Source organism: Podarcis cretensis, assembly GCF_951804945.1.
Source record: "Podarcis cretensis genome assembly, chromosome: 6".
Lineage (NCBI taxonomy): Eukaryota > Metazoa > Chordata > Lepidosauria > Squamata > Lacertidae > Podarcis > Podarcis cretensis.
Genome location: NC_137175.1, coordinates 19,293,229 through 19,321,216, shown reverse-complemented (window position 1 = coordinate 19,321,216; position 27,988 = coordinate 19,293,229). Strand labels below are relative to the sequence as shown.

At 43.4% G+C, this 27,988-nt stretch overlaps 1 protein-coding gene across 7 annotated transcripts in view; it reads right to left on the bottom strand.

Moving 5' to 3' along the window:
- ADNP (activity dependent neuroprotector homeobox) overlaps positions 1-15,818 on the bottom strand; it is a 46,299-nt gene extending 30,481 nt beyond the window's left edge. For 2 of the 7 annotated variants that reach the window (XM_079978946.1, XM_079978947.1), the window contains exons 1-2: positions 15,124-15,818; positions 12,862-12,972 (exon numbers count right to left, since the gene is read on the bottom strand). The gene's annotated coding sequence lies outside the window, so the exon portion shown is untranslated. Of the gene's footprint in view, positions 1-2,130; positions 2,150-12,861; positions 12,973-15,123 lie in introns of those variants that run through there. The other 5 variants (XM_079978944.1, XM_079978945.1, XM_079978951.1 and 2 more) reach the window with 5 other exon arrangements.
- Between the last annotated feature and the right edge of the window lie 12,170 nt (positions 15,819-27,988).

Genomic DNA, 27,988 nt, shown 5'->3' with positions numbered 1-27,988 from the left:
TGTTCATGTATATACACATTCCTGTAACAGCATGGGATTACATTTCAGGAAATAAACTCTCACAGGTAAATGTTTGTTTACAAGCCCCAATTATACAAGAAATATTGGGACTCAATAGGACCAAAACTATAAGATACCAGTGCTGCTGCAGATCAGTGGGCAAGAGCTGACAAAAAGGGAGGTTAAGAGACCCCTTCTCCAAGCCTTTTCTTGAGTTACCACACACTTCATCCCTATTTAATTACTGTGTGGCTTGGGTGCTACAAAATACAGCGGTACCTCTGGTTACAGAGGCTTCAGGTTACAGACTCCGCTAACCCAGAAATAGTACCTCGGGTTAAGAACTTTGCTTCAGGATGAGAACAGAAATCATGTGGCGGCGGTGGCGGCAGCGGGAGGCCCTGTTAGCTAAAGGTTAAGAACAGTTTCAGGTTAAGAGCAGACCTCCAGAACGAATTAAGTTCTTAACCCAAGGTACCACTGTAGTTTCCAAAGTCTACAAAAGCAAAACAGTATCTCAACAGAAGTCATTACAGATAAATATTCTATGCCCTGCTCTAGCATATGCAGCAGTAGGAGTCATTTGAGAAAAAGGCCATTTATTTGCCTATTGCCTAAAAGAATACTTTTGTCACATTGCTTCCTTCTAACTTCGTTGTAAAGTTTGTTGCAAATTCCATCTTGAAAACATCACCAATAAATTGGTGCCAATAGTATTCTGGAGAAATGATTAATTACAAGGAATATAACATCTGTGTGAATGAAGATGCAAAATTAGTTTAAAAGAAAGCACAGGTATTTATATTCGTTCATAAATATGGAACTCAAACTAGGAAACATTTCAATTAAGCTTTCGAACAGGTGCAATTACATCTCTGTTTAAAATGCATTAACTTGGCAACTTCTTTAAGAGCAACTTCATTCAGAGACACTCAACCATCTGGGCTTCAAACACTGCTTATTTATAAAGGTGACTCAAGTATTACTATGCTGCTAAATAGGTTTTCAAATCTGCTTAATTAACTTCAGCCAGTCATATCACTTTCTACATAGTCAATTTCAGGGTAGTAACAACATATGTGGAACCCGCCTAGATTTCAAACCAATGTTTCTTGAAAACTAAGGAACCTTAAGGATTGTTAAACAATACTGACTGAGACTATGTCACTATGACAGGAGTTATAATGCAACATGGCCTATTAATATTGCATATTATTTCCTTCACAATTTGGTTGTTAATCTCATTGCTTCCCTGATTAACCTTCAGCAGCTTCAGGCAGTATTATCCTTATCTATTTGTTGCCTAATTGTATTGCCAGGATTGGGGTGGGTCTTTTTGTTTTGGTTCCAAGGTTTTGTACACTGGGGTCAGAGATGGTTGCATTCTTCATTTACTTACAACTCTCTAGGTTGCACTGTATTTGGAAAAATAAAGGTTTTTTATTTAATAAAAAAAAGGTGATAACTAGAGGGACATAGCTTGTAGTTATAATCTTTTATACAGTGCCTGAGCTCATATAACATCAGTGGTACACCTCCTTTACCTCTGGTTTTGTGCAAGCACCCTTCGGAAACAGAAATTCTCTTCTTTGCACCACGTTACTTAGCTCCCAGCAAGTTATCTCTGCCAGCTTTTCATATGTGCAATGAAAGCCCATGTCCCAAAGAAGGGGTTGGCAAGGTTTACCTCACCTGGGCCGGTTCACTCCAGCGGAGATCCCTCTGTGGGCCCGATTGCGTGAGGGTGTGAGCCCGCAATTTCCAGCATCTGCATTTGCACAGGCGTGATTTCCGGCGCCGCGGAAGCAAATCCCTGGACCACACTGGTTTAGCGCAGAGAGTGGGGACTCGCCGAGCGGGCGACTCAGTTCGAGGGCGGCTCGTGGGCTGATTAAACAACCCCCGTGGGCCACTTGTGGACCATGGGCCTTAGGTTGCCTACCCGTGTCCCAAAGTAAGCATTCATCTACACACCACTTGGGTGCAGTACCAATTCTTGAACATTTAAAAGTCTCTTCATTATTCAGGGCACATAATACGGACATTTTATGTACAAAATTAATGGTGCTTTGGTTTCAGTCTTATTGAGGACATTTTGTGTAAAAGCTTCCAAAAAATCATTGTCCTTACCGAACCTCCCACTTCAGCGAGTATTATGCCTATTATGTGAGGTCACAGCACAGGCATAGGCAAAAGTTCATATCCTCCTAAACAAAACCAAGTGTTAAATAAAATTAAAGTGAGGTAAACTTTAGAGTTATGGCTGTGACAATTAGTTCTAAAAGCATACTACAGTAGAAACTGGCACTATTAAAAAAAGTAACTACTTGGATCAAAGACATAGCTCACTAGCCAATCCACATCTGCCAATGCAGCAAAATACTTCGTTGAAAATTAAGCCAAGGAGTTCATCTATAAACATACTGAACACTTAAGCATGCAATAAATTGCAATGTTATCAGTCTTATGCCACAGTCCGTTCATTACCAGCCTACATTTTAAGCAAAATCCAAAGTAGTACTTATAGCAGGGTAGCATCTCAACCTCTCTCTCTCTCTCTCTCTCTCTCTCTCTATATATATATATATATATATTTGAGATTTCATCAAAACACTGACTCATATACTTTTTCTATACATTAGCATGCCTTTAGTTCTACTTTTCTCCATTGCTGCTCACAGCACTTGAACCTATGCATGCTTAAGTTAATAGCTAGCTAATTCCCAATGCTTTCAGAGAAAGCACCAACAGGAAGAATTTGTTGATGGCTATAATCCTATTCAGGCATTTGGGAATAATGGCTGTGGGCTTAAAGTGGGGAGAGGGAAGCAAAACCTTCCCCCAATATCCTTGCACACACTGGTTCCACTTCAGAGCTTTCTATATTCAGCACGGAAGTCTGAAGGGGATTCTAAGTGCATTTGGGCAAGTATGCTTAGAATCCTCCCTGGAATCAGAAAACCTTTACTTGAGAGACTGTCACTTCAGATCTTCATGCTGAACACGCAAAGGACGGAAGTGGAACCAGCACATGCAGGGATGTTCTAGGCAGGCTTGTGTGCATGCCCTCCTCTTTCATCCCAAGTTCACAAATAGGGCTTCCGAATGCACTATCCCATCCCAGTAAGTCTTCCATAACTCTCTATGTGATGCGGTTGACAGTCCCAGGCAATGAAAGGATAGACCTACAGTATTTCTAAAAGTTAGTCAACTTTGTACATAATGACATACTTGGTCATTAAAATCAAAATAAAGATGTATCTGGAGCACAACAAGGACACATTTCATAGAAATGATCATCTAAGTACAGTCATATTTTAAAATAAACAGGCTTTTGTCTATAAGTAGTAAGCAGGCTATAGTAAACTAGTGGAGTTTTTCTTGTCCTTTCAATGTAAGTTGAAAAATGTCTGATTTCCATAGAGATTTTAGAAGGACAGAAATCTTGCAACTGTTGGAGTACGGTCATCCTAAAGTAAGTTCTAGTGCTGAGGTGACAACCAAGTGACTCCCCCTTTCTTTTGGGGACAAGAGGACATTTCCAATTAAAAGGGCTTAGGACTGAGGTCGGAACTGTTAGCATATCTACATGCAGTAGCGCATTTATGTAGCAGGAGCATTATCAACTTAAAAGAAAACCACAATCCAAAATCTGTACAACAAAATCTGTACACCTTATGAGTAGATAATGTCTACAGAACTTGCTACTGGCTAAACAACTCTACTGACTTGCAACATGCTTAATTCAACAAGCACTCCTCGTGATTTTTTTTCCTACCAAAGAATGCAGAAATGATCGCTGCTATGCATCTGCTTCTACTGCAACTTGCATCAGTTACTTATTCTAATATCAGTTCTGGTGACTTAGGCTTAGTTACAGTAGGGCATGGGATCACTGATATTGTTCCAATACCATCATGAAAATATGAGTTTGAAGCAGGGATTTGAATTAAGTAAGGGAAACGAGGTATTCTGGGAAAGGTTTCCAGGCATAACAGGCAACCAAAGTTTCAGGAAGAAGAATAGCTTCAGATAATGGTGACACACTAGACAAGCAAATACATCTTGCCTGGACTGGCTCCATGAACTAGTCAAGGTAATAGAAGTTTATGTGACTCGCTGAACTGGGATCATTAACTTTCCTTCTGAAATAACCAAGTTTCTATAGAGTATATCAAGCCTGTTGATCAGCATTCGAAATTTGCCAGGCACATTTTGCACCTAGCTATTGGCCATGTGTGACCAAGTGAAGATACCCAGGCACCAGGATGGCACCCAACATCTGGAGGGGCATGCCTGGAGATCCTTGGATCTTGCCTGTTTTCAGACACTAACCACACATCCTGTAGAATTCTATCTGTGATATTTTTTCTGCATAATCAGAATGAATTTCAGGAACCAAAAAGTTGCATTGAAAAATACAACTTTCAAACCGTCTGGCCCTAAAATGGCAACTAGGCATTCCATTTTGGTGACTGTAATCCTGGTTTAAGGAGTCATTTGGTGACTTGCTTATTTACCTGAGTTTTTAACACTGCTGTTGATGTAAGCACCGAACAAACCAAGACCGTTCATGAGATCAGATTTAGGTCATCTATTTACAAGACTCCTCCACTCAAGTCAATCTGTTTTATTTACATGGCACTATAGCATATATGATTACGGCATGGTAGCTTTAAAACCATAGGTGAAATTTAAACGCATGAGCCAGGATCCAGAAAAAAATTCTTAAGCCCAGGCATCCAAATTATAGTAGCTACAATTGTACTAGTGCCCCAACAACTCATTTTTTTTCTTTGAAAGGATTACTCCTTTGTCTCATCATAACCCACTTCTGAAAATCCACTCAGTTGCAAAAGCAGTTTGTTACACTGCAGGGGACAGGGGCTACTGCTGGATATAAACATCCAAAACCACTTTGGGTTTCTGGAACAATTCATGGTTCTTTGGATACTGGTCACAGACCAAAAGAAATTCAGTCTATGAAACAATAATTTCAAAATGTTCAACAGCATATATTGTACATTTTTAAAGCCACTCTGAAAAGGTAAGCATAACCTCATATAACCTTCACCTTCAGCTACTCCAACCCAAATCACAGTAAGCTGTTCTAGTGTTGGAAATTAGCCAGGTGCCAGGAGCATTTTGCAACTGGCAGAAGCCTAATTGCAACCACAAACTCTGGATGCCAGGTTGGCAACTGACATATCCATCTGCAGGTAAGTAGAAGAGATTATTCACTGCATTTATATACCACCTTTTTCCTCTGAGTAATACACGATTCACCCCGCTCCTCAATTAATCCCTAAAACGACCTTGTAAGGTAGCTTAAGAGGCTGTGACTGGCCCAAGGTCACCCAGTGAGCTTCATGACTCAGTGGGAATTTGAACACTGATCTCCCAAGTTCTAGTCCAGCACTCTAATCACTACACCACACTGGCTTCCTAAAGCCTTTTTGCTATGGGGCAGCTATATAAATTAAGTAGGTAAATAAATATGCGGAAAGCAAAATGCCACTTAGAGAAGGATCTGAAATATTTTCCTTGAAGCTTGAATTTCTTTTATTCTGGATTGTTTTAGTTGATGCTTTAATGTGCTGTAAACTGCTCTGAGATCTTTTCTTTAATATATATAGAATAGAAATGAAAATAGTAGAATAGTAGTAGTAGTAGTAGTAGTAATAAAAATTTTACTTTTAAAAAGAATGGTGCCTAGACATTTGTTTCTGGCAACTGTAACATAGGTTTAAGGTGAAATTTGGTGATTAGGTTATTTATCTGAGTTGCTTACACTGGTTCTACATACATACAAGAAATATATTGATGTAGGAGTGACACACTCATTGTACTATGGAATAGTAACATTTTTAGGAGACACTGGTGCACCCCTTCAAAGGACCATCTGGATCAGAAATTCTTTCTAATAGCAAGTACTTTACTTTGAAGCTGTCCGAAGAAAGCTACCATCATCCTGGCACAAGTTTAAATTACTTTTCAAACTCATAAATTTCACTCAGCAACACTGCATGCTTCATGAAAAGGCATTTGATTACCATAAAAACATCACTTCAAAACGGAGGATGCACTTGCTACAGTCATACTGTGGGGGGGGGGAATCCTCTCCCTCTGTCTGCAGATGTATTTTCTGAAAATATGAGTATTAACCATTCACAGTGAAATTAGTTAGAATTACTTATAAACAAAACCCTTATTACTGTGTAAAGGTGAAGTTAGTTTCAGCTATAAAACTTAACTTTGCTTTTATTTTGAAAGACAAAGCAAAATAAGCTTCACTTCTATTTATAGAGGGCTCAACCACTAGTTAGAAAGTTTTCTAAGAAATTACGGAGTAGAAGCACTATTCCTTCAAAAGTTTTTATTGACAAGCACGTTTGCAAGAGAGATGAAGCTTGTAAAGGAAGCGCCATTTAGGCCAAAAGACTGCAATTTTCAAATTGTCGCTTAATGTTGGAGGGTTTAATTTTTTTGTGCCTTTGACACTACTGGTTACTTCATGTCCCAGGGTTACTGCTCTGCTAGGAAGCCTTTTAAACAGAAACACGTTAAGTGTTATTTGGCATACACTTTTAAAGAGGAATTACACTAACTCCGAGGATTCCAGTTGCAAGTTTATTAAAACACTTCCCTTGGAATTTCTGTGACTACCCAACTCTCCCAAAACCTTCCAGTTAAATACAGAGGAGGATGGAAGGATGAAAGCTTACACTCAAGCATGGGCTGGGCTCAGGATTCTTGGAACGCAGAAAACTCTATTGGCGTAGGCACTAAAGTATGTTCAGCACCAAGGTTATTTTACTTGTGATCCACAGGTTAGACAATCGCTGATACATCACCTGATTGCCATGTTAAAAGGAAGGACTTTGATGAGGGCTTCAAGGCAGACATAACCTACAAAGACCACCTTCCTTTTTTGGTCTAGTCTTCCCATCTGTTCTGCAGCCTAGCAAACAGAATCCTTTTGACTCACATACATTTCTCACTCATGGCGAGTTCTGGAATTTTCCACTGGCAGCTGACACGCCATCTAGCGGGCATGCATCCTAACTTCTTAACAGAAAAGGAATTAACTGTTTCCTTATGAAGCACTAAGCTGCAGAGCAATCTGTATTACGTATTACTTTTCACGAAGCTATCACACTGATTGCTGTGGAAATTAAAGCCTTGTATTTCCCATCATGTAAAGAGGAAAACATGCAAAGTCTCTTCAAAATGTAGGCAGCTTTGTTATCAGGTCACAAGACACATTTTTCATCCCTATGAACAGTCCTTTACCTTCGCCAATTATGCACTTGCTTAGACAAATACATGGGTGCAAGCCAAGGGAAAACACCGCCATGAGCACTTTCTGTCAACTCTACCTGTGACTGTTTGTGTCACGGGGGTTGAACTGAAGGACACACAACAGATATGAAGATAACTATTGATGCAAATTAAATACTAAGGTAAATAGGTATCTCAAACAGTTGTGACATAAGCGGCGGGGGACAGGACGGACGGGGATGGGACGTCCACACAGACTTTCTGCTACCTGCCTACAGCAGGGATGGGTAACAAGTATTGGTCCAGATATTTTGGACTACAACTCCCACCATCTCTGACTGCTGGCTGGGACTGATGGGAGCTGAACAACTGGAGGGCCTTAGGCTTCTGTGAGATTTTGCACTAAGAAAACAAGGCAAGTTGCTGGTCTCATCATCATTATTATTGGGGGGGGGGTGCAGCACTGTTTAGGAATACACGTACGGAACTGCAATAAGGTGAAGAACCTTGTGTACTGCAGTGCACCCTATTCTAACATATCATTAATCCCTTGTTGTCTACAACTAAAACCCAGCCTGCTTACTACAATCTCAACCATGAATATTCTGGGCAGCTGAAGGCATGCTACTTACAACTTCAGTCTAATACAGTGGTACCTCTGGATACACACACCTCTGGTTGCGTATCCTTTGGGTTACGCACATGGCAAACCTGCGTGCATGCGCAGAAGTGCTCTATGCGCTGTGCACATGAGCAGAAGTGCTTTACCGCACCACGTGCATGCGCAGAACAGGCACCTCAGGTTGCGAATTCCTCGGGATCCGACCGGAGCTCCGGAACAGATCCCACGTGCAACCAGAGGTACCACTGTACTAGTCTGTTAATTCAGGGTTGCTGTGACTGTAATTATTTAACATACATAGCTTTGGGCACCCATGACATGCTAAATAAATGCTTGCTTTAAATTACTGGTTTTTAATTGTTGGCTGCTCTGAAAGTCCATTCAGGGTTAGCGAGCAGGGTGGAAATCCCTGTAAAAGAAGTCAAAATACTCAAGAGAACATTTTAGCCATAGGTAAGTACTTTGAACAGGACAGTTAGGCATGAGCTTAAGGCTGCAATTCTATACACTTAGTGGGGCTTAGGTAACTGTATATAGGATGGAATTGGCAAAAGATCCCTGCATTGCAGAGGGTTGGACTAGATGGCGCTTGGGGGTCCCTTCCAACTCTACAATTCTATGATTCTATGAAATGCATGCTGAACTCCCAATTCAAACATGTACAACTTCAAACTGCTTACCTTTGGCTGGTCTGTGCCCTACATAGTTTTATGTTGAACGCTCAGACTTTCATAATTAGCCGTCTGGGTGCTTTACTAAATAGTAATAAAGACAAAATGCAAAAAGTAGCTTGCCATTTTTTTTAAATAGGCAGGAATCACCTAACTAGCAGAAGCCATGTGTAAGAACATCAGCTTGCGCAACAGGGCTTCCTGCTCATATGCCCACCAAAATTGGCTCAAGGGAGGACCCTCAGAATAGCAGGCAGGGAAAGAGGGGAGAGTATTCCAACTAACAAGCTGAAATGCTTGGACACATAGAGCAACTGGAAGAGCGCAACACTGAATTCTACCCATTGTTGTAAACATTTTGCTATACTACTCAGTACACTTTCCTAACAAATTTTTGCCCAGTGTTGGAAATTAAAGGTTGTTTTCATTCATTTCCATGAAGGAAATGTTTTAGTATCTTACTGACAGACTAAAGATCTATCTATCTCCAGTATTCTATTCCTGATAGTGGTCAGACATCCATCCCTGTAAACGCACAAAACAATGTCCATCCTCTATTTGCCCCTGACATTTGCTATCATTTAGCTATAATGGCTAATAACTACTGAGACACCTGTCTTACACAAAGTACTTATTTTGGCTGTAATCACGGCTTAAAGCCACTTTATCCTAACACAGTATTTCTAACAAGAAAGGAACCGGAAACAATTCAGAACACATCAATGTTTCTATGTATATCAATAGGGCATACAGTACCTAGTATAGTACTGTAATGATTTATGGCAGCAGAAGAGAGGGTGTAAGAACAAGTAGATGAAAAATAAAACAAAGCATTATGGAGCCACTATTTCATATGAAAAATTAGAGTAGAAATGCCAGAGGGAAAACCCTAAATGTTAGACCATCAATTGCACAGTGGTACCTCAGGTTACATACGCTTCAGGTTACAGACTCCGCTAACCTAGAAATAGTACCTCGGGTTAAGAACTTTGCTTCAGAATGAAAATAGAAATTGTGCTCCAGCGGCGCAGGCCCCATTAGCTAAAGTGGTGCTTCAGGTTAAGAACAGTTTCAGGTTAAGAACGGACCTCTGGAACGAATTAAGTCCTTAACCCGAGGTACCGCTGTATGTTATTTCCCTACTGCTAAGTTGTGGGTACTAAGGACAAATGCAAAACCTAGAAACTATAAGGTACCTAATAAGGGTGTCTAATACTGCAGTGAACTTAAGAAAAGTAGGCATACTTGGGAGCTACAAGATGTCTGACTTCAAAAATCTAACCAGGGGGAAATCACAATGAAAGAGTTATGGTACGCATTCTTCTGTGTATCCCTGGCCTTTATGCTATCAAGTGCCTTGGCTAGGTCTGATGCAAAATTCCCAGTCCAAACTATGGTTTACTGAAGCAGGAATAACTGATGACCTCAAGCACTTCCTTTCTCTCCCCACCCCTTGGCTATAGAAGACACTTCCTGGTTTGTTAAACCAATTTTCCCATGATGTCTGAACTGATCATGAGTTGCAAATTTTCTCTTAGGGAGTGCTTCAGCCAGTTTCATGGGGTAACTTCTTTAACAAACTAGGAACTCTGGCAACTGGGTATGTGAGGAGAGGAGTACTGTAGAGAGCAAGCATTCAAACTCTCCAGCAAAACAAAGCTTGGATGATTAGGTCAGACAGGAACATTGCACATGCACCCCTGAACAAGCAAGCAATAATACAGTATATTCCCCTCTTGGACCAAGTTGTGGCTGTTTCTTAAAATGCACCCATAAGCAAGCATTAATGCAAACAGGATAATGGAATGGATAGTTGGATCCAACAAAAGTTGTTGTGTGTTTTTATGCCCTGTGGTGACAACAACAAAGAAAAATATAGACTAAGAATCAAACAGGATAGGAACAGATGAAGACAGGCACATGGACAGTAAACAGGTTATTGAAAAAGACAAAGAAAACAGAACAAGCTAAAGTGTAAGACATTCACTCACACATAGCTGATTAGTTTCAATACTCTCTGCCTTTCTCCCTTTTAAAATACATTGCAAATCTTCAGGGCTTCAAGCACACTGGCTTGGACACATGACTGAGCAAATCCCAGTAAATTCAAGAAGACTAACAAGTAACTGTGTACAGTACATGATCACACTTTCATACTGCTTAATACTTGTTTAATTATTTTGAAATCACAATACAATTCCATTTTGCAGCTTGTTCTGTTTAATAGGTTATAGATAGATAGGTTATATTCAGATATGGAAGCTAAAAGCAAAGTATATAAACACCAAATATCATTTGATAACTACACCGATCTGACCATATAAAGTTAATTACTGGCAGTGGCTTACTTCAGGGAAGCATAAGATTGCATTCAGTAGTGGCCTACTATCAGAATAACTTTAAGACAAAACACACAATTTTCACCAAACCCCTAACTAATTGCAGCCCTTTACATCATATCCTATTTTGCACCAGAGGGTGCTTCAACCCTCATGATAAACTTTTGAATGGGATAGTTGTCTTCACTTGCTGGAGTGTATTGGCAAAAAATCAGGTGCTTTGTCGTGTACACAGTTCAAGTAAAATGTTTAATGTACTTCTATTTTTGGCCTTTCAAGTGAATTGTAGCAAAGTCCTATTCATGTTTACTTAGATGCAAGTCTTACTGAGTCTCCCAGGTAAGTGTAACTGCAGCCTGACAGCAGATCTTCAAATCTGATACTGATTTTTTTCCTGCTTTGGTCTTAATGTCCATTTACCATCCATCGAATAAGAATAAAACAATGCTGCATTTTACAAGTCAGATCTGCTTGACTATGCATCCCACTACAATGGGTAATAACTCTTAATGTCTCAGGCAGAGGTATTTCCCTGCTCCGATGCAGAAGGTTCTTCAACTGGAGAAACAAGGAATTGCATCCACAGCCTTGTGCATGAAAAAGATGTACACTGCTCTAAACTTTGCCACCAGCAGCCTGCATCATAAAACAAGGCTGTACCCAGGATTTTTACCAAACTGACATACAAACACTGCAAGTTTAAATCCAAATCTTTTTAACTATTCCAGTTAAAAATACTGTATCTTAAATATCTCAAAGCCACTGCCCAGAGCACTGAGATGTGCATATTTCATTCACAACTATCTGAAATGTTCAAGTATTGCTTTGCACTAACTGTAGGCAAAGTAGGGCTCTGCCTGCCCATCTCAAATTACAATTAAGAGTTGAGAACAGAAATGTGTGCTCCCCATCTCATCCCAGGTGGCTGATGTTGCAGGGAGCCAACGAAGTACTTGTTTATGAAAGTGTTTCACACACACACACTATGCCCAATCCTTTTCCAACGATTACAGAACTTTCTGCATCAAATGAGAGCACTACAAGAAAATTCATCTTTGTTTTTTTCATCTCCTACACTTTGGGAAGTTCAAAATATTTGGGTTTTACCTGGGGATGGGGCTTTCTGCAGCAAAGGTCAATAACTCTTTCTGAATTCCTGTGCATTTATTTTTTTCTTGATGACACCACTCTAATTTGTTTAAAATTACAAAACCTGCAAAAAATGTGTGCTTCATGACACATTTTCTACCTTCTGCCATTACTAACCGACAACACTTGGCTTTAAAATAAGCTGTAGCTGAGTAGTTTTCTGCATGTAGAATAGGATTCAAGACACCACATGCTGAAACTCAAGTAAAATGGTTTTAGCATTTCGTTTATTAGACATCACAGTAGCATCATGCAATACAGAACTAGGCTATGTATCATTATCTCTCCTGGGATTTCCAATGTTCATAATTTTAAACATGTATGAAAGTGTTTGGGGGGGGGGGAATAGAGTCTAAATTGAATCATATCAACTCAAAGTGGGTTTCATGACCTATCAGAACAATTCCTTATCAGTTATTAGAGTAGAACAGTTGTCCAAAATATTCCAGCAAGCAAATATGTCAAATTTCACAGTTGGCATATTTATCACAGCTGAAACTTTCTAAATCTTAAAAAAAATGAAGCAGAAAAGGAATGTTTCTCAACATTAAGGGGGAAAAGCACATGTAAGAAAATATTAAGTAGGACGAATTCCTGCAGAATCATACAAGTGTGGTGGATAGATATTGTCTGAATTAAGTTCAATTTTTTTAACTGCAGTATTTCTTTTAACTGCAGAGTACATTAACTGTGATAAAATGCACATCTTTCCTGACAGGTGTTTATACTCTTGACACTGAAAACACTGTCAACTCTTTAAACAACCATAGTTCAAGGAAGCAACCTCAACCAGACATACTTGGAAGCTATGGTTCTTTCATTTTTCTAGGATGCTCTGGCTTCACTGCACATTGCAATAAATGTGTTGATTGGTTGCTATCCAACTGCTTCCAGTTCCCATCAAAACACTCTAGAACAAACACAAAATGTTAGTAGACTTATTTTGGTCTTGCTTTTTAAGCAGCTATCTTTTAAATAAGCTTTTAAAGCTTCTGCCTAGTTCTCAGTTTCATTTTAGCATCTATCACCAGAGCCTTTCACATAGAACCACTTTTGTCCAGGTGAAGGAAGTGGTGTTGGAGATCCTGGGACAAAAACCTGAATTTAGTACTCTTATAACACAAAGCATGAAATCAGGGAGGGAGTTAATAATGTAAATGTAGGTCACACCATACTGCACATGTGGCATTTTTCTTTATCTGACACATTGCCTCCACTAAACATTGAAATTCTGAGAATAAAATTGGCATGTGCCACAGGATAAACTTGTAGGAGTTGTTTGTTTTCCCCAAGAACTCGAGTTTTTATCACATATTTGTCACAGATATCTGCAATACTTCTTCAACAAAAAACAGTGCCTGAGGAAAGGCAATGCATATTTGGAAATTCCTAATAATCTCTATTATCATGAACTGCACCACAAGAAACAGCCATGCAAGTAAATAATACACATGGCATCCCCAATCACAAATGAGTTGTAGTTCCTTTACTCATCATGAAGTTTTATGTTCAAACCTGGAACAAAGTTTAATGTTAAACCTAGAAAAGGCTTAAAGCATCCTCATGCATTGTATTTACATCCCTTCCTTTAAATCACCACCTTGATTTTGGGAAGCAACTTCTTAACTACCATCAGACTGCTTCAGTGGCACAGACACAATCAACCTCCATGACTTTTAGCAAAAGCTTCAGGGAGGTAAGGTGCATCAAGAACGGCAGAGATTTTAGGTACCACATCAGGATGACACTTTGGTCATCGTTTTCCAGGAAAGCAGATGGAAGTGGCCAGATTCTTTAAAATCAATGCTCTCTTCTCTCTTAAATCTTTGCCTGTGCTGCTGTCAGAGCAACTGAGCCTGCAGTGATAGGCCCATTTTCCCAGGCCTATAGAAGGCGCTGTGTGGCAACTCCATTCCGTGCATCTGGGGCCCTCCCCCCCCCTCTCTGCAGCAGCCTTACCCAGTGAAAAGAATGCGCCCCCTACTGACTTGCATGCTCATTTCTCCATTCCACCGACTTGGCTGCGGTGCAGTTTGGGTGGGGGCTGGTATTTTTTTCCTTCGATGGCCACAAACCCCAAGCAACGGTAGTTTTAACATGAAGCCACGCGCTGATTACGCACACGCCTAAGTAAAACTGAACTGGGGATGGGGGAGACGGACAAATACATAAATAGTCACAGCACCGGAGTAGAAAGGCACGTTAGAGGGAAAAGTGCCTGGTGGTGGTGTTTGTCTGCGACAGAAGCAGAAGGCAACCTCCTTTTCCCTCTTCTTTGTCTGAAATATAGGTTAGAAGAACTACTGCGCGGGATGGATGCAGTAAACAAGAGTTACGGGGGTGGATGGGTGCCTGTTACTCGCTTGGAGCTGCTACTCTGCTACAGCTACGAATCCCGCCTTTTCCAGTACACCCGACACCTCTAAGTAGGAAAGGGAGGGGGGGTCGCAGAGGAGGCGGCCGTTCTCCATTCATTGCACCGCAGCCTGCTCTAAATTTCCAGCGCCAACTGCAGTCGTAAGGGGGCTTTCCTCGCTTCCTCTCCTCCCCCCCCCCCCCGCGCACCTCCTCTCCTTCCAGCGCACATGCTGGAGGAAAAGGCGAATCTCCGAGCATGCATGCCGGAGCGGACGGGCTGCATTCGCCATCCTCTTGCCCACCCCCCCCCCCCACGCCCGCCCGCCCGCCTCGTTCCCTCCTTCATCGGTCCACGATGCAGCCCATGCAATCGCGGTCGGGCGCAACATCAATGTGCCGCCTCCCTGAAAGGAACGGGAGGTGGGGGGGAGAAAGCGAGAGAGCGCAATGCAAACGGAGAGGCGCCCGGAGTAAAGGCGAGCAAGGGAGAGGGAAGCCGGCCTCGGACGGATGGAGATGAAGAGGAGGAGGAGGAAGAAAGGAGGGAGGGACCGGGAGCGAGTGCTTCTTAGCGGCATGTGCAAAGATGCGAGCATCGGAGGCCGCCGGGCCCGGCTGCACCGGAGGAGGAGGAGAAAGAAAGCAGGCGGCGGCGAAGGGAGGGAGGGTTCCGCGGGGCTCCCGCGCGCGCTCAGGCACCTACCTGGCTGGGTCTCGCGCTCCCTCCTCAGCAGCGGCGGGCGCTCTTTCCCCCGGCGGCGGTGGCGCTGCTGCTCCTGCTAGCGGCTCCCGGCAGGGCGGGCGGGCGGGCAGCGGAGCCGGCGGTGCGGGGGAGACAAAGGGGGCTGGATGGCGGGCTGCGCCGGGGGGGGGGCCGGCTGCGCGGGGGGCAGGGCGGGGGCTGGGCCCTCAGCGGGGATGAGGGGGCGGCGGCGGCGGCAGCGGCTCCGTCACCGGGGCGAGGGGCGTCGGGCTCCGGGCCGCGGGGAAGGGGAGGGGGGGCTCCCTAGGCGCCCTGCAGACAATACAGCCGGGTCCCTCCTGCCCAGAACCTGCCCTGGCCAAGATGGCGGCCGAGAAAGAGCGGAAGTGACGCGGGGCGCTCATTAGCATATGGGACTCATTGTCCGGCCGGAGAGGAGGGGGACTCGCGGGCACGGGCGCACACGCCCCCCCTTCCTGTGAGGGGCATTGAGCCGGGAGGAGGCCGGACCCCGGCAATGGGACTTGGTTTTTTTTTTTCCTTCCCTCAGTCGCGCCTCCCCTCCCGGCGTGAGGAGAAGCGGGCCCTTTAAAAAAGTAGGTGGGTGGGTGAGGGGAGCGGGTTACATAACCCCGTCAGAGTGGGGGGATTCTCGCGAGAAAGGCAGCCGGCGGCGGGATCTGCCCCGGCTCCGCTAGGAGGCGCCGCGCCCTGCGGCTGGGGACGGAGAGAGAGGAACGCGGAGCCGCCCGCTTATCCCTCCGCCGCCCCCAGCCGGCACTACATCTTTCCCTGAGGGGAGGAGGGGAAGGGGGTCACCACGCCGGGGAAGAGGTGGCGCGCGGGAGGGGGAAGAGCCCGGAGTGAGCCCGCGGCCACGTGACTCGGGAGTGAGCCCGCCACGTGACCCCAGCTTCACCTGAGCGAGCATCCTGACACCTCGTGCCGCTAAGCTGCTGGTCACACGCCTTTGCACTAGTGCAAGAGCGAGTGTGAGGACCAGAGGGTGGCAGAGGCATCCTTGTGCCACAGTCTGGCGGCTGCTCTTGGAATAAGGCAGCAGAAGCCTTTTGTGTTGTGAGCTACCAGTAGTGTGCCTCACACCTCCCAGTAACACGCAGCCAGATTTGTTCCTGCACAATGGTGATCACCCATCAGCATGCGGCATGGCGCCATTGACGCGCCATCAAGAGAGAACGAGTGAACCGCTGCACATCACATCACGGTGGCATTAACAGATAGCATACCAGTGGTGTTTTTTATTGGACAGGCCTTTATTTCATTAGCATGGGCTACTAAGCATTTACATTACCTAAAATAAAATAAAAATACAGAATGCAGTATAGGATGCACGTGCAAAAGAGGATCAAGATGTTGCAGCTGATAGCAAAGTGAACATGAGCCACCAATGTGGTACATCTGCTAAAAAAGCTAACACACTCTTAAGGCTGCATTAACAGATGCATAGCGTGAGAAGTAATAATTGCACTCCATTATGCAGTGGTCAGGCCCTGTCAAAGGTACTCTGTCTACTCTGGACACTGCATTGTAAGAAGGAGGTTCGCAAACTGGAGTATGTCCAGATGAGACCAACGAAGACAATTAACAGGTCAGGAATTCAGGTCCTATGAGGAACCATTGAAAAAGCTGAGTATGTTTAACCTAGAGAAGATAATTTTAAGTATAGACACGATAGGTATCTAAAGGGCTGTTGTGTAGGTTGGGGAAGACTTGTTCTCAGTTGCTCCACAAGGCAGGACTAGAACCAGTGGGTGAAAATTGCAGAGAACCATATTTCAGCTAAACCTTAGGAGAAACTTCAAGTCGGTATGAACTACAATGGTACCTCGGGTTACATACGCTTCAGGTTACATACGCTTCAGGTTACAGACTCCGCTAACCCAGAAATAGTACCTCGGATTAAGAACTTTACCTCAGGATGAGGACAGAAATCGTGTAGTGGCGGCAGCAGCAGGAGGCCCCATTAGCTAAAGTGGTGCTTCAGGTTAAGAACGGACCTCCAGAACGAATTAAGTTCTTAACCTGAGGTGCCACTGTATTTGACAGTGGAAAGGCTTTCTCTGGAGATGGTGGTTTGTTTGTTTTTTGTCTCTGGAGGTATTTAAGCAAAGGCAGGACAACCATCTATCAGTGATGTTATGGTTACATCCTGCATTAAGGAGGGGGTTGTGCTAGATAACCTCCACAGTACCCTTCCAATTTTATAATTCTACGACTACACAAGCAACCTAAGCTGTGGTATTGTGGCAGGAGTGCATAATCTCAGAGATGCACCTCAGCATTTTCTTGAACACTGCGAGAGATCTTGTGGCATGCCTGTAGCATCAGGTAATACAATTACATTGAGTGCAGCAAAATGTTTTGGGCCGAAGAATGGCAGATGAAGGTGATGGACTATATGGAATTGGTGGAAATGACTGGCAGAATTCGAGACCAGGAGAAGAGTCGGTGGAGGAAGACTGGAGGAAATTTAAAGACTATCTACAGAAACATTGTAAAATTAATATTTGTTAGAAAGATATTGGAATAATAATATATGATGTTAGCAGGAATGATATAAAGGATTTGGGAATAACTGACTGCTAATTGGTGAAAGGAGGAAAAGTAAAATTACATTATATTAAGGCAATTTACAGGACAAAAATTTTAAAAGAGGGAAAGGATTTGCTGAAATAAATAATCATGTGAGGAGGTCAAGGAAACAAGCTAATGAAAGAATAGAAAGGAGATTTTATGCTTTTTCTTTTTTCTAATTTTGTTTTGGTTTAATGGGTTTTATTTTTCTGGTTTTTTTTCCTTTTTTTCATATTGTGGTGTGTTGCTTGGTTTTTGTTTAACGTGGTATGTTCATTTTTTCTTTTTGTAATTCTTGAAACTTTAATAAATATCATTTAAAAAAACAAACAAAACAAAATGTTTTGGGCCAATCTTTGGTGACTCCTTGACAGTAACACTCAATATCGCCGAATTAGAGACCAAATATCACAGGGGAAGCCATTCTAAGGACATTTCAACTGTCACAATTTTTAAAAAGCTGCAACAGCGCAGATAGTGCAAGTTAATTTCATTGTACAAATGTTGTACATTGACAATAAAGGTATTATTGGTATTATTAGTGACTACTGCTTTAGTAGCCACTGGCAGATGTGCCTGGGGTAATGCAGCTGCAACCACACACAGCAGCTGCAACCATACATTGCATACCACTAGCCTAACAGTAACCATATAATAGCAGTAACAGTCTGATTACTAACTATATAGGACAGTGCAACTGTGACGTAATTGCATTGTGCATGCAATTATGTCAAGCATGCACAACAGTGTGGCTCAAGAGGTGAAAATACTAACCACACACAGCAGTAGCAATAATATAAGCAGAAGAATTGGGTTTTAAGTCCAGTTTTGGCACATAAACTGCTTTGGCACAGACTGAGGCACTATTAGTGGATGGTTCCCTAGACTGGATGGATGGGAGATGACCTGTTCTTGATAGATTTGCACTTCCCCTGAAGGAGCAGGTACGTAGCTTGAGGGTACTTCTGAATCCTTTGCTGTCGCTTGAGGCTCAGGTAGCCTCCGTGGCTCAGAGTGCCTTCCATCACCTTCAGCTGGTGGCCTAGCCGTGCCCACATCTGGGCAGGCTTAGCCTCACTTCTGTGATCTAGGTTCTGGTAATCTCTAGGTTAGATTACTGCAAAGTATTACATGTAGGGCTGTCTTTGGAGACAGTTTGGAAATTTCAGCTGGTGCAGAATTTGACAGTGAGGTTGCTCACTAGGGCAAGACCGTTTAAGCATATGATGCCAGTCTTGGTGCAGCTGCACTGGCTGCCAATGAGTTTCCGGGCCCAATTCAAGGGGGTGTGTGTTTTTTTGGTTTTGTTTTTTTTTTTTTGGTTGTTTAATTATCAAAGCTTTATTTGTTGTTGCATATCTCAGCCAGTAGGAATAACGTAGCATTGATTAAAATCACATTTTGCTTAAGGTAAATCAAGTGAGTTATGTCATTGACAGCAAAGCATAATCTTCCAAGTACTGCTTTTCCAAGTAGACATGGCCTCTGCGTATGTGTGTCTTCTTCTTAAGGGAAGATGGCAGCCAGCAGTGCTCCACCAGCTGTCACTGCAGCTGTAGTAGCAGTGGACAGCCCAGCAGCACCGACTGACCGCTCCCAGCTGCTACTCCTCCACCATTGGCGATGGCCGCTGCCGACATCATTTTTGCAGCCAGAGAGCCAGCTGCAATTCCATCTCCAGTGAAGCCTGCTGCTCCCAGTGCTACTGGGGCACCAATTGTGGCCACTGCCAAGCCGGCTGCAGCTCCCAAAACTGCAGTTACTGGATCAGCCATGCTGGCTTCCTAAAGACCTCAACGAAGACGACCGTGTTGACTCAAAGAAAATGTGTGTGCAATCTTCAAGGGGGTGTTTTTGAGCTATAAAGCTTTAAACCGCTCAGGACCGCAATACCTCAAGGACTGCCTCTCCCCTTATGAACCTATCCAGACCCTGCAATCATTATATGAGGCCTTTCTTTGTGTGTCTCCTCCACGAGAGAACCAGAGGGTGGCAACACGAGAAGAGGCCTTTTCTGCAGTTGCTCTACATTTGTGGAATGCTCTTCTGGGGGAGGTTCATATGGTGCCTTTATTACACATCTTTAGGTGCCAGGTGAAAACTTTCCTCTTCAACTAGGCCTTTGCCTAATGTAATAGTCTATGTCCTTTTAAATGTCGAAACAAAACAAAATAAAATAAAATAAAAAATTCCTTCCAGTAGCACTTTAGAAACCAACTAAGTTAGTTACAGTGGTACTTCGGGTTACAGACGCTTCAGGTTACAGATGCTTCAGGTTACAGGCTCTGCTAACCCAGAAATAGTACCTCGGGTTAAGAACTTTGCTTCAGGATGAGAACAGAAATCGTGCTCTGGCGGTGCGGCGGCAGTGGGAGGCCCCATTAGCTAAAGTGGTACCTCAGGTTAAGAACAGTTTCAGGTTAAGAACGGACCTCCAGAACGAATTAAGTTCTTAACCCGAGGTACCACTTTGTTGGTATGAGCTTTTATGTGCATGCACACTTCTTCAGATACACTGAAACAGAAGTCACCAGACCCTTCTATATAGTGAGAGGGTGGGGAGGGGTATTACTCAGAAGGGTGGTGGGAATGGGTGATTGGCTGATAGGTATGGTAAACCTGTTGACCACTGTTAACAACTGCAATTGGTCTTACAGGAAAAAGCAATGGGTGAGATGGCTAAAAATAGCTTTATCATGTAGAATGAGATAAGAATCCAACAGTCTCTATTCAGACCAGGTCTCTCCATGGTTTTAAGTTTGGTAATAAGTTGCAATTCAGCAACTTCTCTTTCCAGTCTATTTCTGAAATTCTTGTGTAATAAGACAGCTACTTTGAGATCCTGTATAGAATGTCCTGGGAGATTGAAGTGTTCTACTGGTTTCTCTGTCTTGTAAATCCTGATATCTTTTAAATGTGTTTGTGAAGGGGGAACAGTATTGGTTTGGTTTGATTTGTTCTTGTTTCCATTGTGTACTTTCTGGTTTTATTTTGTATTTTTATGTTATGAACCATCCTGAGATTTTCGGATGAAGGGCAGTATACCCATTTAATAAATAAATAAAGTAATAACAGAGTTCCATCATACCACAGATGCTGCTGCTGTGGCTGTATAGCACGTGTTTTTATACAGCATGCCATTAGCATCACTGTACTGGTAAGCATCATAATTATCCTTAATATATGTGATTAATTATAATATGGTTACCTATATGAAGGAAAGTTATTAGTATATCATTTCATTATACCAGCATTTCCATCTCAGTCTAGCAGAGGGGACCGTGCAGATATTACTATAAATGAGTTGCAATGTGGAACAAAGTGTTGGGGTGGCGGGAAAAGTTGCTTGGACAGAGGAAACACTAGGGGGTGGAGGGCAGATTTTCCTTCCTCCCCAATAATGTTCCTAAGCAGGCCTGGTATCAGCGCCCAGCACTTTGAACAGCAGGACCCACCTGGACTATGCAGAATTAGATAAATTAACAGGAAGGATTTGAAACCTGCGGGATCAGAGGTTCTTAGAGGACTGGAGTAAATATATGAACTATTGTAATTGTGATGAACAGATTACACTAGTAGGACTGTAAGAAGTTTTGTAAATCTGAAATATTACAAGAAAGACTATGAAAATAATTATTGGTTAAGGACAATTAAATGCAATATAGAAATTAAGAAATGCAGAATAAGTGATAAAGAACAGAAAATCATCAGAGGTGTTGATGGAAGTCTAAAACATTGTATAAGATGAGAAGATATGTTGAGAAGATATGTTGAGAAGTATGAGATTTGTTGTATGACTGTTGGAACTGATATGTTAAAAAATCAATAAAAATGTATATATATATATATATAGAACAGCAGGACCCGCCATCTTGATTTCTGAGTGCTCTGGAGTGACACTAAACTGCACTCTCCAGGATGTTGTGGCAAATTAAAAATGGCAGTCATGGGCCTGATCCTGGGAGGACCCACTGACATTGGCAGATAAGGTTGACAAATGCCTGCTTAAATGTGGAGCCACCCTTTCTCTTAACTGTACCCTTACTTTTATTTATCCTTGTTCTTAAAATTCCCAAGCATTGTACAAAAATTAAAACACCAAAGCTTTCTTTCATCCTAAGAACATAAGACAAGCCTACTGGATCAGGCCAATAGCCCATCTAGTCCAGCATCCTTCTCTCACAGTGGCCAACCAGATGCCTGTGGGAAGCCTGCAAGTTGAACATGAACACAAGAGCGCACTGCCCACCTGCAGCTTCCAGCGACCGGTATTCAGAGTCATGCCTCTGACAGTGAGGACAGAACATAACCGTCATGACTAGGAGCCATAGATAGCCTCATCCTCCATAAATCTGTCCAATCCTCTTTTAAAGCCATCCAAGTTGTTGGCCAACACGGCCTCCTGCAAGAGCGGGTTCCATAGTTTAACTCTGCAATAGAACGAATAATTTAAAAAATCTGTCCAGAATCTTCCAAAATTCAGCTTCATCGGATGTGCATGAGTCCTAGAATTATGACAGAGGGAGAAAAGCTTTTTCTCCATCACTTCCTCCATTCCATGTATAGTTTTGTAGACTTCTATCATGTCGCCTCTTACTTGCCTTTCTTTCAAATGAAAAAGTCCCAAACGCTGCAACATTTTGTCATAGATGAATTGCTCCACCTTGCTCATTTTGGTTGCCATTCCTTGAACCTCCAGATTTTTGGACTACAACTCCCGTGAGCACTAGCCGGATAAGCCCAAATGGGCAGGGATTAGTGGGAGTTGTGGTCCACGGAATCTGAATGGCGCCAGAATGGGGAAGGTTGAAAAAAACATCACAACCCTGTGGCAGGGATGACGAATAAAGAATAAAGCACCGTTACAGAGAAAAGAAAGGGAAACGGTGGAAGATTAATGGGAATTACTCCTGTGGGGGAGGATTTAAAGTTCTGCACCTAGGGAGAGTGTTTCAGTGAGGCAAGAATCTGCTCACTGCCTCTGAGATTGGGTGGTCTGGCTTCCATCCATAGGGACAACATCCAGTATGAGCAAAGCATATCTGTGCTCAGAGCACATGTTGAATACATGGCCAAGGATTTGAACAGCCTGTGGGCCTTCCCACCAGTCCACACATGTACTGCCAGTCACAATCCATCAGTAGTACTCCAAATATATGTTATGAATAATAGTTTTGTTTAGACAAGAATTTCAAGGGTTCAAGGTGCTTCCCGGATAATTGTACCAATCATTACTGCAACAGCCCCAACTGTTATGCCAGGACCATTATTGTCCCTACCTAGGAGGTATGCTAAGTATATATAATGGTTTGTCTAAGGCCATGGGCGTAGCCAGGATTTAGCGGTGTGTGTGTGTTCCAGAACCGAGCTACCTCTGACACGAAGCCACACTTATCGCTCAGTCGGGTTGTCAGTTGCATCACTATAATGCACTGCAACATCATCCAAATAATAATAATAATTTTTATTATTTCTATCCCTCCTATCCGGCAGGGTTCCCCCAGCCACCCTGGGCGGCTCCCAACAGAACACTAAAACACTAAAACTTCAAATATAAAAAATTTCCCTAAACAGGGCTGCCTTCAAATGTCTCACAAGTGACCTTGGTAAATGTTTCAATTTCAAACATTCTGATTATTTCTACTTTGAGTTAAGTATTGTTATTTGTTTACTTTATTTAGGCGTGGGCAGCTGCCCCTGCACCCTGGCCACGTCCATGTCTAAGGCCACCTAGTGAGTTATGTGGCTGAGATGACATTTGATCCCCCGCTGTTGGCCCCTGCAGAAGTATTACCTTGTGAGTATTTGGGACGCAGGTGGCGCTGTGGGTTAAAGCCTCAGCGCCTAGGGCTTGCCGATCGAAAGGTCGGCGGTTCGAATCCCTGCGGCGGGGTGCGCTCCCGCTGCTCGGTCCCAGCGCCTGCCAACCTAGCAGTTCGAAAGCACCTCCGGGTGCAAGTAGATAAATAGGGACCGCTTACCAGCGGGAAGGTAAACGGCGTTTCCGTGTGCGGCTCTGGCTCGCCAGATGCAGCTTTGTCACGCTGGCCACGTGACCCGGAAGTGTCTCCGGACAGCGCTGGCCCCTGGCCTCTTAAGTGAGATGGGTGCACAACCCCAGAGTCTGTCAAGACTGGCCCGTACGGGCAGGGGTACCTTTACCTTTACCTATTTGGCTGCAGATGGACCGTGCTCACATTGTGGTACCATGTGTGTGAACCACTGCCTTCTAGAGCACTATCTGCAACTGCTTCCGTTTGTATCATTTAGCTGCCTCGGTTGCAAGCCCGGTGGCTCCATACAGTCCTGAGATTATGCCAGGTATGAACTTTACTTAACCAGCATGCTGCAAAGTTAAAGACTGCAAAACATTCTACACGTCATATGTTCTTTCTGTCTTTCCTTACGTAGATATCCCAATGGTCCACCTTGTCCAGCATCCCGTTCTCACAGATGCATGTGGGAAACCAGAGAGCAGAATGGGAGCCCAAGAGCAACTCTCCCCTTCTGTGCTGTCTCCAGCTGTGGAGGGGAAAAGGAATAGCCAGCTAGCCTTCTCCATGGATTCGTCTAATCCTCTTTTAAAGCCATCCAAGTTGGTGGCCACCACTGAGGGAGCGAATTTCATAGCTTGACGATGTACTGCATGAAGAAGGAAACGATGGTGGCTTCATGGGCTTTGAGACAATCCCTGGGAGAGATGGCTGTTGCTTCCACTGTACCCACAGGGACTTGAAGCTCGGAGTAAAACAGCTCAAACTAGCGTTTCCTTGTGAGTTCTTCCCTGACTGCAAAACATTCCTTGTTTACTTCAATGGAGAATGCAGCTCCGTGCCTTTTTATTCCATTCTACGTAGATGTCCCTTGACTAAAATGAATTGAAATGAATAGATGCCCCTTGACTGAAATGAAATGTGCATATGCTATTCCTGCATGTGCGGGAAGAGCATATGCACATCAAAGCAAACACAAGAGTCCGAGTTAGGGTCACTTGCCCAGGAAGACTTTCTGTTGTAATTGGCTGAAGCAGACAGCTGAATTGAGGCCTAAATCTAATACACTCTATACACTCTCCATTTCATCACCAAGGCTTCTGTTAGATACGTATCCCAATTCAAATACAGTAGTACCTTGGGTTACATATGCTTCAGGTTACATACGTTTCAGGTTACAGACTCCACTAACCCAGAAATAGTACCTTGGGTTAAGAACTTTCAGGATGAGAAAAGAAATCGTGCCCCGGCGGCGTGGCAGCAGCTGGAGGCCCCATTAGCTAAAGTGGTGCTTCAGGTTAAGAACAGTTTCAGGTTAAGAACGGACCTCCGGAACGAATTAAGTACTTAACCCGAGGTACTACTGTATGAGTAAGAGTTCTGTGGCACTTTAAGGACGTAACAAATTTTATTATGGTATACGCTTGTGTGGGCTAGAGTTAAGTTCATCAGGTGCATGGAGTATCCTAAGTTGGCAAGTGTACATACACATGGTTGCATATCCTCCATCATTTTTCTGATGAAAATAGGCATATCATTTATATTTTATTTTATTTCATTTCATTTCTACCCTGCCCACCTGACTGGGTTGCCCCAGACCAGGCATAGGCAAACTCGGCCCACCAGAAGTTTTGGGACTACAACTCCCATGATCCTTAGCTAACAGGACCAGTGGTCAGGGATGATAGGAATTGTAGTCCCAAAAACATCTGGAGGGCCAAGTTTGCCTATGCCTGTCCCAGACACTCTGGGCAGCTTCGAACATATATAAAAACATAATAAAACATTAAACATTTTTATAAAAACCTTCCCTATACAGGGCTGTCTTCAGCTGTCTTCTAAAGGTTGAGTAGTTACTTTTCTCCTTGGCTCACGGGTTGCATAACTCCATACCCCCCAACATTTTTCTGATGAAAATAGGGACGTCTTAAGGAAAAGCAGGACATTCTGGGATCAAATCAGAAACTGGGATGGCTTCTGTAAATCCAGGACTGTCCCTGGAAAATAGGGACACTTGGAGGGTCTGTGGTTGTGGGGAATGTGAAGGACCATAGCTCAGTAGAAGAGTATCTGCCTTGGATGCATGGGGTTCCAGGTTAAATTCCCTGCTGCTTCAAGTAGGGCTATGAATGTCCCTTGTCTGAAATCTTGGAGAGCTGATGCTAGTCAGTTTAGGCAATATTGAGCTAGATGAACCCTGCTCAGTGCAAGACAATTTCCTGTGTCCCTAATTATAAGCAGCGAGGTTAGAGAGGGAAATCAAATGCAAACAGCAGCGAACTGACAATTATCTTTAACGTATGCAAAATAATGACAGAGATCATTCACAAAGTGGTGTTGATAACAGAAACATCCTGGCATCCTTAAGCCTTTTGAAACTTGTAATGGGAAAAGAAAAGAAATGTCAGGCCTCAGGTGATAGATTTGAACTTCTTGATAAGTTGTCTTTTCACTCTGGAGTCTCCCTTTGAAGTTCCTATGTTCAAGAATGGCCACATTAAGGTTGGCGACAGAGTGTTTGAGGGCACTGAAATATTCTCTAAATATTGCCATTTCTGAGATCAGAGTTGTGTCAATTTATGTTCACAGGTGTAAAATTACTATTATAATAATAGTTGTATTATTGTAAATCATAATAATGATGATGTATCATTACGATTATTATGACAGCCAACCCCCCCCCCTTATGTGGGGAGTTCATTTCAGGCCATTGCGCACTTGTGTGAAATCGCCTATGATCTGAACACCCACTGAAAAAGCCTGCAAGCAGCGGTTTGACTTCAGCCACCAGATGCGTACTCCATTGTCTCTTGAAACAGACAGATGCCAGCTACTTCAATATTAAGCACATCTAGAGTCACACTTCGAAAAGTAGGCAAGAGGCCACATCTGCACTATATACTTGAAGCCGTATCATACCTGTTTAAACAGTCATAGCTTTCCACAAGGAATCCTGGCAGCTCTAGTTAGTTACGGGCATTGAGAGTTGTTAGAAGACTTCTGTTGCACTCCGAGAACTACAATTTCCAGAGTCACAATGGAAGAGGGAATGATTCTTAAACCACTCTGGTTAGTCACCATCAGCTCAGACAATTAGTATGACACTATGGCGCTTAATCATCTGGCCACAGGAAGGAAGGAAGGAAGGAAGGAAGGAAAGCTAGAGCTTATTTTAGTAAGGTAAAGGTAAAGGTAAAGGTACCCCTGCCCGTACGGGCCAGTCTTGACAGACTCTGGGGTTGTGCGCCCATCTCACTTAAGAGGCCAGGGGCCAGCGCTGTCCGGAGACACTTCCGGGTCACGTGGTCAGCGTGACATCGCTGCTCTGGCCAGAGCCAGAGCCAGAGCCGCACACGGAAACGCCGTTTACCTTCCCGCTGGTAAGCGGTCCCTATTTATCTACTTGCACCCGGAGGTGCTTTCGAACTGCTAGGTTGGCAGGCGCTGGGACCGAGCAGCGGGAGCGCACCCCGCCGCAGGGATTCGAACCGCCGACCTTTCGATCGGCAAGCCCTAGGTGCTGAGGCTTTAACCCACAGCGCCACCTGCGTCCCTAGAGCTTATTTTAGTAAACACCAGCAATTAAACATGAGCAAATAGGCATTCGTTTAAAAGGAATGCTTTCCATTCAAGTAGTACATTTCTGTTTCCAGTCACTTTGAAGGGACTTCTTACCCTTTGAAGGAATCAAAGATAATGCCAGCATGCAGACAACTGAGGACGTAAATGGAATTTGTTAAAGGTAAGTTAGAGGACTGGCTTACTAACAAGAGGGTGTGAAGAGAATGGTGGTCTATGCTCCTATCGGAATGTGCGAGAGCAGCTGCCTGAAACCGTCTATTCCCCGACTCGAATCTTCCTCTGCATATTGGACATAACAGCAGGCTAACTTAAAGGGTTCTTGTGAAGAGAAGGTTGGTAAAACCTGGCTTGAGTCCTGTGCATTCAAGGAATTACTGCTGGGATAGCTGTGTCGCTAGAGCATGAGACTTTTAATCTCAGGGTTGTGGGTTCGAGCCCCACATTGGGCAAAAGACTCCTGGATTGCAGAGGGCTGGACTGATGACCCCTGTAGTCCCTTTCAATTCTATGATACTAAATTTAGTTTTCCAAGCATATTTGGCCTTACATTATTTTTTTTAGGTGCCATGTTAAGCCCAATGAACTCAAGTTCTGATCAAGCGCTGACTAGGTTCAAAGTAAACTAAAGTCAACCTTTTTCATCTTAGCTTCCTAAACATGAATTCAGATATGAAGTACTATAGCCAGGGCACTAT